General features: G+C 38.4%; 1 protein-coding gene across 2 annotated transcripts in view; it reads right to left on the reverse strand.

Moving 5' to 3' along the window:
* il1rapl2 (interleukin 1 receptor accessory protein-like 2) overlaps positions 1 to 9,119 on the reverse strand; it is a 367,898-nt gene extending 358,779 nt beyond the window's left edge. The window contains exons 1-2 of one of the 2 annotated variants that reach the window (XM_028459966.1): positions 9,099 to 9,119; positions 8,692 to 8,801 (exon numbers count right to left, since the gene is read on the reverse strand). The gene's annotated coding sequence lies outside the window, so the exon portion shown is untranslated. Of the gene's footprint in view, positions 1 to 6,972; positions 8,146 to 8,691; positions 8,802 to 9,098 lie in introns of those variants that run through there. The other variant, XM_028459965.1, reaches the window with a different exon arrangement.
* Between the last annotated feature and the right edge of the window lie 577 nt (positions 9,120 to 9,696).

Genomic DNA, 9,696 nt, shown 5'->3' on the forward strand with positions numbered 1-9,696 from the left:
CCATTCGACTGTCATCTGTCATCCAACAAAGGTCCAGGTGGTGATACTTAGTACCAGAGGAGGGTTGGGCGATATATTGAGATTCAAGATTTATCGAGTTTTCTATTTTGGCAATAAAGAAAATTGCAATACTGCCTATATCAACATGCAGTGTATACATTTATAGGGGTGTAAATCACCAGCTTCGTCAAGAAACGATACGATGTTGATATGTTTGGATGACAATAAAATGTTTGCCGATATCACAAAGTCTGTCAAAATACGATTTTGATTCGATTCACAAGCCTGCGATCGATATGATATTATATGCCCATCTCACACAATGTATGTCAACTCCCAAATTACAACTGATGTATGATTTGACCATTTCATTTCTAAGGTCTTTCAGGTATCAGGCATTAAATAAACTATAAACAATAGGAGTGTCCCAACCCGATATTCATATCAGATATCGGTCCGATATCAGCCAGAAAACGAATATCGGATTTTATCGGACTGCATCTAAAATCTCAGATATAAGCACTGATGATATATTTATTTTATTCAATTGTAGAATACTGTAGATATTATGTTGAAGGTTAAAATGTACTGTATGTAACCAATTGGTTAATAATAAACGGGTTAGTTTTTCTCATACCTACTGTTGTTGACTATTGTTCTCTGAGTAACATCACTTGATCAAGCCTTTTCTAACATTCCACACTACAAAATAACTCATAAAAGTATGTATGATTTGTGCTGATATCGGATCATATCGGCCAATATTCAAGGCTACAATATCAGTATTGTCTCGGAAGTGAACAAGTTGTATCGGGACACCCTTAATAAACACCATTCTGTAACATTCAACAAAGTGTTAGACTTTGAATTGCGTGAGTGATAAAAAGTCTCTAGTTTTATTCAAATTACTACGGTGCAATACGTTTTTAATAATATAAAAATATGGCTTTAAAAACAGTTGATTTTCACTGTAACAAACCAGAACCAGATGGGGAAAAAAGTGTCACTGGCACGTTATTATTATTACTTTAACATTGACTTATTAATGATGTCACACTGTTATATAACTAAGTATCAAAACATATTTTAAGGAACATATGATGAATTTGTGTAAAACAAAAATAATCACATGGTTTATTTGTTTTGATTTGGTTTCAAAACGGAATAACCAAGGATAATAATGCTACATATATGGTTTATAATAATAGCTATTATACTGTATATACATATATGGCTAGATATAAATTTTTTTCTTCTTTAATATTAAACAAATATCTCAAGTAGACTTCCAGACACTTGTTATTCAGTAGGCTGTTAATTTACATGAACAGACACTGTTTGTTGTGGGGAGTTAGTATAAATCATCCCATTTACGAGCACTGACCGAATAGTGAAAGTATCAGATCTCAGTTTGCGTGTCTGCGCACTCACATGCGTGCCTTCTTCAACCCAGTTCTTATTGTCTTAAAATCAGCATCACTACTACAGCGCTGCGCTTTCATTATTATTTCATATCCTGATATTTAGTTAATAATTTTGGCCTCTTTTCTCCCATGGCTTTTTCTCCTTGACTCCTCGCTTTGCAGAGCAACAATGTAAACAACGCAGCTTCTGTGCCGCTCAGGTTACTTCCGCATCTTCTTCGTTGGCGTTTTATAGCGGTTGGCTCCACATTCAGGAAGCGGCAGCGGGACATTAGCGGTCGGCGGCTGCATAGTACATGTACATATTGGGGTGGCAGCAGGGGTTGCAAGGTTTTGTCGTCGTGTAGCGTTTGCTACATTATGCCACTATCCCCGCGCAGGAAATGGTGGCACAGACGTGCTATGTGAATGTGAAAATAAATGAATGTTTATCGATGTTTTCATTGTGCATCGATGTAATTGGATTGTTAATTAATCAATGTATTGTTACACCACTAATATTTTTTATAGCTAATTGTGTTTTAAAATATTTCTGTGAGGAGTTGCTGCAGAACATCATAAAAAGCACAGTTTGATGAATTTCTGAGTGCGTCCAAACCCAGACATTCCCCTAAACAAGCCATACTACAGTACTCACTCACACGTGCTGTCCCTTAGAGGAGAAAAAGGCTAAAGTGGCAGATGTTTGTTAGTAAATGTGTCTGTGTGGCATTTGAATCATCAAATGTAACCTAGAATTGTTTTTCTGGTCAGACTTAATTTGAAATAAAATTATCAAGATGTATATCGTACTGTATATCACTATTTTGAGAAAAAATATTGAGGTATGAGTTTTGGTCCATATCACCCAGCTCTAATGAGTCTCTTGATAAGCATGTTTTTTCCAAAATGATGATCTTTGAATCTCACTGTAACCGACACCACTCAATGAAAAATAGTTGCAGATATGTCACTAAATATCCCTTGTTGCACACAATAAAAATGTAAATGCATCTCTTAAAACATGAACAAATGAACTGCTTGAAACCTTTGCAACCCTACTTTGAGTAGAATATGTGAACCAAACCTAGAAAAGCCTCTCGAGTAGTTCCTACTTAAGAATTGATGAAAATTATGTTGCATAACAACCCCTGACGCCCCTCTTCAAGCTCAGTCAAATTTGCTATCTGTTTTGTTACATTTAATAGGAAATAACCAGGCCAAATGTATTTTTCAGTCTTGCCTGGCTGCCATTGAGTAAAAGTTCTTTCATATGACGTAATAAAAATAAAGAGGCTTTGATCATTACAGCAGGCGTGACATTAAGTTTTCCCAGAGTTTCACAGAAATGTAAGGACTCATGCATTATCCTACAATGACATCACTTTGATCAAAATTGCTCTTTGAACATTTTCAAAACATAAGTCACAGTGATGTTGCACATGCACAGACACACACACACAGAGCTTTACAGTGATCAGAGGCGTTGGTGTAAAAGAGGAGATGCATTACAAAGGATGCTGGGAGACACAGAGCTCTCAAAGGTTGAAACACAAGTGTGTAATTCATTTCTGTCCTGAGTTGGACACAATCATGAGTTCCTTCTGAATTTCATAGGTTTGATCTCAAATTTGTGAGCCTCAAGTCTTTTTTTTTCGTGTAACTTTAGAATGCAAGATGAAAATCAGCCACGATTTTTCCTTCCTCCACTTCTTGTAAATGACTGAACTAGATAAGAGAGTGAGAACAACGAGTGCAAAGGGCTGAAGTTGGAACACGTTAAAAGCTCGGTTTTCAGCTTTTAGCTCTTCAAAAGCATTCATTTCACCATCTTATTCTTTTTTTCCTTTCCTCGGTTATCCTGAGCCACATCTCTCCCACTCATACCATTTCAGCCCTTTTTCGCGCCTCGTCATCTCTTCCACAATTTATAGATTTCTCTGCGCTCACTCTTCTCCCCATTCCCTCTCTTTAAATCTGTCTTGCATTTGTGATTGAACAGCTCCTGTACTTTATCTCCTCCAAGGTCCTATTGTGTTTTAATACTTACAGCTTGAGTTTTTACAATTTAAAATATCATTTTATTAAACATTAATCAGATCACATTTCAAAATTTCCCATATTCCATTACAGGATCTACCCCATTCCGTATCACTTTACACTTTTCCATTTTGTTTCATTCCAGTTTAGATGACTTTCCTGGCTATTAAACTTCCCAAACATGTTAAATATGGTTAATAGAGTCAAATTGTTGTATATGCTGCAGAGAATTTATGTAAACGGGATGGCGCTGAAATGACGCAAGATTACGTGGCAAGAGTGACGTTAGCGACATCGCTAGACACCAGTTTAATAAGAAAAATACCAGGAAATCTGTGATGTGGTTCCAAAACCATATTTGTCAAACCTTTCATTATTGCCATCCCTGCTTGGAGGTTCAACGCTTCTGCCGTGGTGTCACCAGGTAAACTCATCACCAGTTCAGCCAATACACCATCAGCTACACCCGTCTTTGAGCCTTTTCAGATTTGAATTCAGTCATAATAATATGAACTGTTTGTTTTTTCACAAAACGACACGTTGGACGAAGCTCTGCATGTTGTATCAATCATGTGATCACTTCTCAAACCTTGAAATGTAGCGCAACAATTTCAACGGGATTAGGGAAGGAATTGGATACATTTGTATGTCATTCTTTCTACTAGGGCTGGGCGATATGGACCAACATTCACCTCAATATTTTTTCTTAAAGTGGTGATATACAATATAAATCTCAATATTATTAACTCAAAGTCTTACCAGAAAGGCAATTTTAGGTTAAATTTGTTGATGAAAAATGCCACTCAGACATATTTATTAAACCGTTGCACGATATGTGCTACTTAACACTTAACAATCCATCTAACTGTGCTGTTTAGTGTACATTAATATATTAAAAGAAAATAAGCTATAAAATAAAATAAATATTGATACAGGCGATATTGTCATTTTCTATATCGCCAAAATACAAATCTAAGTATATCTTGAATCTTGATATATAGTCTGGGCCAGGCCTAATGTCTACGCATTCAATCACTTGTATTCCTGTGAAAAATAGAATATAAAAGTGTGATATTGTCTTAAAACATATCAGACAGGGATTTTTATTCTAATTGTGATTTATTCAATACGCCTCCTCTCCTGTCTGGATTGCCCCTAAGCTACTCCCACTCCCTCCTACGTCCTGTTAATAAATTTCCAAATATTGGTCAGTGAGACGCGCTTGCTGCGCTGCCAGTTGATCTACCTACTGGTCAGATCTATAGGACGCCAGCTTCTTGTCATAAATCAGCACACACACCTGCAGCCTCTAGTGGGAGCTCGCTCTCCCATCATTCTGAGGATTGATGCGCTTCCAGTTGCTAAACGGCCGAGATAATCAAACCCCCTGTATAGTGCCTCTGTGAGTGAGCGTTTGCTAGTGTGTGTGTGCCCTAATGGCCCAGTGCAACACACACGTGATTAGAAAACACACATCCGCCCTTTCTTCCTCGCTCTTCTGTCAGTGTCGGCATTATCAACACACTTTCTGTCACTGTCCTCTGCCACACAACTGCACACATACAATCTCCTTCTCTCTGTGTGCATGTGCTGCACCCTCAGAGCGAGACAGAAAGGGGGGACATAGAGGGAGAGAAAGCACCTGCTCAGCTGTAAAGCACTAGGACAAACAGAGTCTGTGTTTGGAAAGACTTGAACAAATTGGAAAATTATACAGTGGAACAGAAATTGCACTAATTTACCAAAAGGTGCATAACACCAACAAGCTGAGAGGAAAGCAAATCCAGTTACAAATTTATTTTTCTTTGGCCAAAGAAAGTGGTTGTAAAGGCTTGTAGTCATTCTTGAAGAAATTGAAGAAGTTTTCCATTTAACCCACATGTCAATCTCAACGCCTGGGGGCCAAAAATCCGGCCCTTTAGAGCTGTGAAATTTACCAAACATTTTAACTGTAGATGTCTCAGTCCCACCAAATTCATGAATTAATTGAAACTCCAGCACATTTGCAGGGGCTTGCTATTTTCCAATGTGTACATCACACAATTGTAGCCACAAAAGGTCAAAAGAACATTTTTTAAAAATCCTTCAATTTCTCGCAAACAATTCCATAAAATTGACCTACATCACATGAGAATTAGTCAAAAAATAAATTTTAAGTGGCGATCTTGCAGGAAGTTATATCTGTCATGTATTGCTTGAATACAAACTGTTAATCGTCATACATAGCTTTTAAAAGGGCACAATCATGTTGAAATTACTTGTTACTTAGAACAAACTGCTCTGTATTTTGCCTCTGAGTGAAAACGAGTTTGACACCCATGCTTTAGCTAAAGGGCCATGGTTAAAGGTGCACAGCTGTAATGAGTCATTTCTATATTTATTTCATGAACCACTCTGTTCCGTACATTACTCAGGATAAGGTACTGTTGGACTCTCATCATAGTTATATATGACCCCTATTCACTGTACAGGGGATTTAAAGATCCTAATGTTATTGAAGTGTTGAGCAAAACAAGGGCATCCAGAGAAACCCATGCAAGAACAAGTAACAGTGAGGACAGAAAGATCCATTCAAATTGATGTAAAGCATATAAAAATATCGAAAGAAATAAATGGTTGTTAACCTTTGACAACATATGCACACAAGGGGGGGAATGAAACATATAACCAAGATTTAAGACGCCCCTACGGCCACACGAATCAGCTTCACAGGAATAAAAACCCAAACACAATATGGTAGCACAAAACAACCACAACAAGTAGCCCATTAAACACATTTAGAACTCCAAAGGGACTAATCTGAACCTTTACATATCAGCATCAAAAGGACAATAAAGTCCTGAACCACCGTTAGCTGCAAAAAGAACCAAAATGGCAGAACAGAAAGACCCAAAAATAACCTGTCCTATAGAATTTAAAACATGAACCATGCAGGAATAAATAGTGCAATAAAAGACCATTATTATTATTATTATTATTATTATATATTTTTTTTTCAAATCTTACATGTTTAAAATTGCAAAAGGAGATTGCTGCAGAATGTAGACATGTAGAATGTAGAAGCATGCTATTTTGAACAGAAAGTGGATACAATAGTGCATCCTTTTTGGAAATTATTTTCTGATAGTTTATCTCGTTGTTTCTACAAAGTTGCCCATGTTTGAGCAGTGTTTCCCGTTCAGTGTTCGCCCTGTGCTTAGGGATGCTGACCTTTCATGGGGACGCGTTACTTATGCCTGGTTTTAGAGGCTCGTGCATTATTTATCAGGCTACAGCAACCATGAACAATCTGATTTGTGGTCCGACCTCAAGGTGCAACTGCAGTATATCCACTGAATGAAGTGATTTTTGTTTGTCCGCGTTACACTTTTACCAACGCATAAACACACGTGCACGAACCCCCCCTTTACTGTCTTAAGCGCAGCAGTAAAAACTGACTTTTGGCACATTCTGCACCACAGTGAGTGAAGTGCAGCCAACAACATGTGAGACAACGGACGCGTAAGAATGAAGATCAGTGGATCTTTACCTTTGGCTTCAGGGAGAAATAATCCTGGGCTCCCAGCAGCGCTGATGGCACAGTTTAAATCGGGGGACAATGTTATGGATACTGCTGAAATAATTCCACCTCTCCACTCTGAGCTTCCCAGTGTCTCCCATCCAAAGTGACCAGAAGAAGAAGAAAAAGAAAAGAAAAGATCACCCGCTAAGATCAAGTCGTTCTTCGCAAAAAATGATGTGGCATTTCTTGGAATAAGAGGTTTTAAAATCCCTCTTCTCTGCTCTCCCTCCTTCCCCTGGTGTTACGCATCCCAGGCTCTCCTGCTCTGTCCTTACGGAGCAGGCTGTGCTCAGTCTGAACCTCTGAACCTGGCTCTGTCCGCGCTGCGCTGCGGTGCGCAAAGGACGCTCCACTCTGCGCAGCCCCCAGAAATAACTTTCAGTCTTCAAACTGTGGGGGATTGAAACTCAGTAGCATTAAACTCTGATCATCCTTACAGTGTGTTCCAGGGAGACTGTTTAGAGTTTGTAGGAATGTATAATCCTCTTCTTGTTACTTTCTGCATGCGTCCAACGACAGAAGCGCACGTCTTTAGGAACTCCGCTTGTGCATCGAGTTCTGCGACTTCGATACAGGTTATCGATTTGCTTCTAATAACTAACAACAGATGCTGGGGATCGATCACTGTCCATTGACTGCAGTGCAGGCACCACTTGTCTTTAAATACCAAGTTCGTGGTTGATTAGAGCAAATCCAAAGAGAAAACGTTCAGTTATTATGAGAATATCGAATCCTTCTGCGCTCTCAGTAAGTTCATTTGGATACAGAGTCGTTGCTTCAGCTTGCTGTGTTGGAATTTCTCTTTTCAGTAGTTTTCGTTCTTGTATCCTGTCCAAAATAAACGTCCCTCCATGTTTCACCGTCTACTCAGAGAAGTCCTTTTGTGGTGACTTTTGGTGGATCCTGAGCGGGAAAATCTGGGATTCAGACACTTGTTCTTCCAGAGCTGGAGATACAGCTGGAAGAGTCAAGTGAGACGACGATGGAGCCGATGAGAAGGTGTGAGGAGGAATAAAAAAGAATCTAAACGCATAATAGAGGCGCCCCAGGGAAAGGTGAGGTCAGATAATGTGGATCAAATAGGTATTTTTCCCCTTTGTTCCAATGAGGGAGAGAATGAAGACGTGAAATCTGCCATTTCTTGCTGAGGTTTTTATGATCAGAGAGAGAGAGAGAGAGAGAGAGAGAGAGAGAGAGAGAGAGAGAGAGAGAGAGAGAGAGAGAGAGAGAGAGAGAGAGAGAGAGAGAGAGAGAGAGAGAGAGAGAGAGAGAGAGTCGCTGTTCCTTCAGCACTGAGGCACACACACACACACTAACTCACATTAACCCATACAAAAACATCCCTTGTGATGTTTTGAAGTCACTTTTTCTTAAATCTGTCATGGGATTTTCAGAGAAGATTAGTTTTGTTTTTTTTGTTTTTTAAACACCAGGGATTTACAAACACAGTTGCTAATAAAATTGAAGGAAATACTGGAGGAGCGCTAAAGCATAGTGCATGTATAAGATGTAGAGCTGCGTATTGTGCCACATGGGCGCCCCCTTTTGGTCATAGAGAGAAGATTAGTTAAAAAATAAATAAATAAATAAATAAAAAATGGAAACTTTAAAATAAGGACATGAGTGGAAAAAAAATACAAGATAGAGAAAATATTTGAAATTGTGATCAAAGCCTGAAAACACTACCTTTTAGTAGATCCCTCTCCTGTTCCTGTGTCCAGTGTAACTGAGGCTCGTGAAGCGGAGCTCGATAATTAGTCCTAGATTAGTTCCAGGTGTGCTGAGAGCAGCGACATCTAAAAACATGCCAAACAATTACAACATGTTTACCGTTTTAGTAAATGTCTGGACATTTGGACATACTTTTTTTTTGCCATCATTCCAAACTAATGGCACCAGACAATTGCAAAAACATTTTTATAAAGAGAAACTACCCCCCCCACACACACACACACACACACACACACACACACACACAAACACTAAAGGGGGGGGGGGGGGTCCTGGTGCCATTAAGACTAGGTAAAACCACCAAATGCATATGCTATTACTATGCTTCTCTACTCACAAGTCTGTCAATCCAACCTACTCACCACAGATTGCGGAGCCCACAGGTGCCAGTTGTTGTAGAAGGGGCGGGGCTAACAGTGCTCGTTTGTGACACAAAATGGTCCAATAACCTCACATAATCTTGTTTTCAGCCAATAGCAAAAATTCAATTGTAACCTCCCCTCTAATTCCCCCTCCCCATCTAAAATACCTGTTGTGCCTCATGCTGTTTTGCACATCTATCATACTGTTTATGTACTTTATAATTAATAACTTTTCCACAGCAACACTGTTTACATTTATATTGTGTTTATGTTGTTTTTATATGTTTGCACTGTGTGAGCTTTTTTTTTTGTATATATATGTAAAAAAAAAAAAAAAATTACTTATTTTGAAGCGTGGAATGTTAGTAATGGCTTGATCAAGTGATGTTACTCAGAGAACAATAGGTATGAGAAAAACTGACTCATTTATTATTAAACCTATTGGTTACATCAATTTTAACCTTCAACAAAATATCTGCAGTATTCTACAATTGAATAAAATAAATAAAAAATTAATAGCAAAAAAAAAAAAAATCCGGAAATTTGAATCCGATATCCGATATTTGTTTTTGAGCTGATACCAGACCGATATCCGATA

The sequence above is a fragment of the Gouania willdenowi genome, chromosome 10, assembly GCF_900634775.1.
Source record: "Gouania willdenowi chromosome 10, fGouWil2.1, whole genome shotgun sequence".
Lineage (NCBI taxonomy): Eukaryota > Metazoa > Chordata > Actinopteri > Blenniiformes > Gobiesocidae > Gouania > Gouania willdenowi.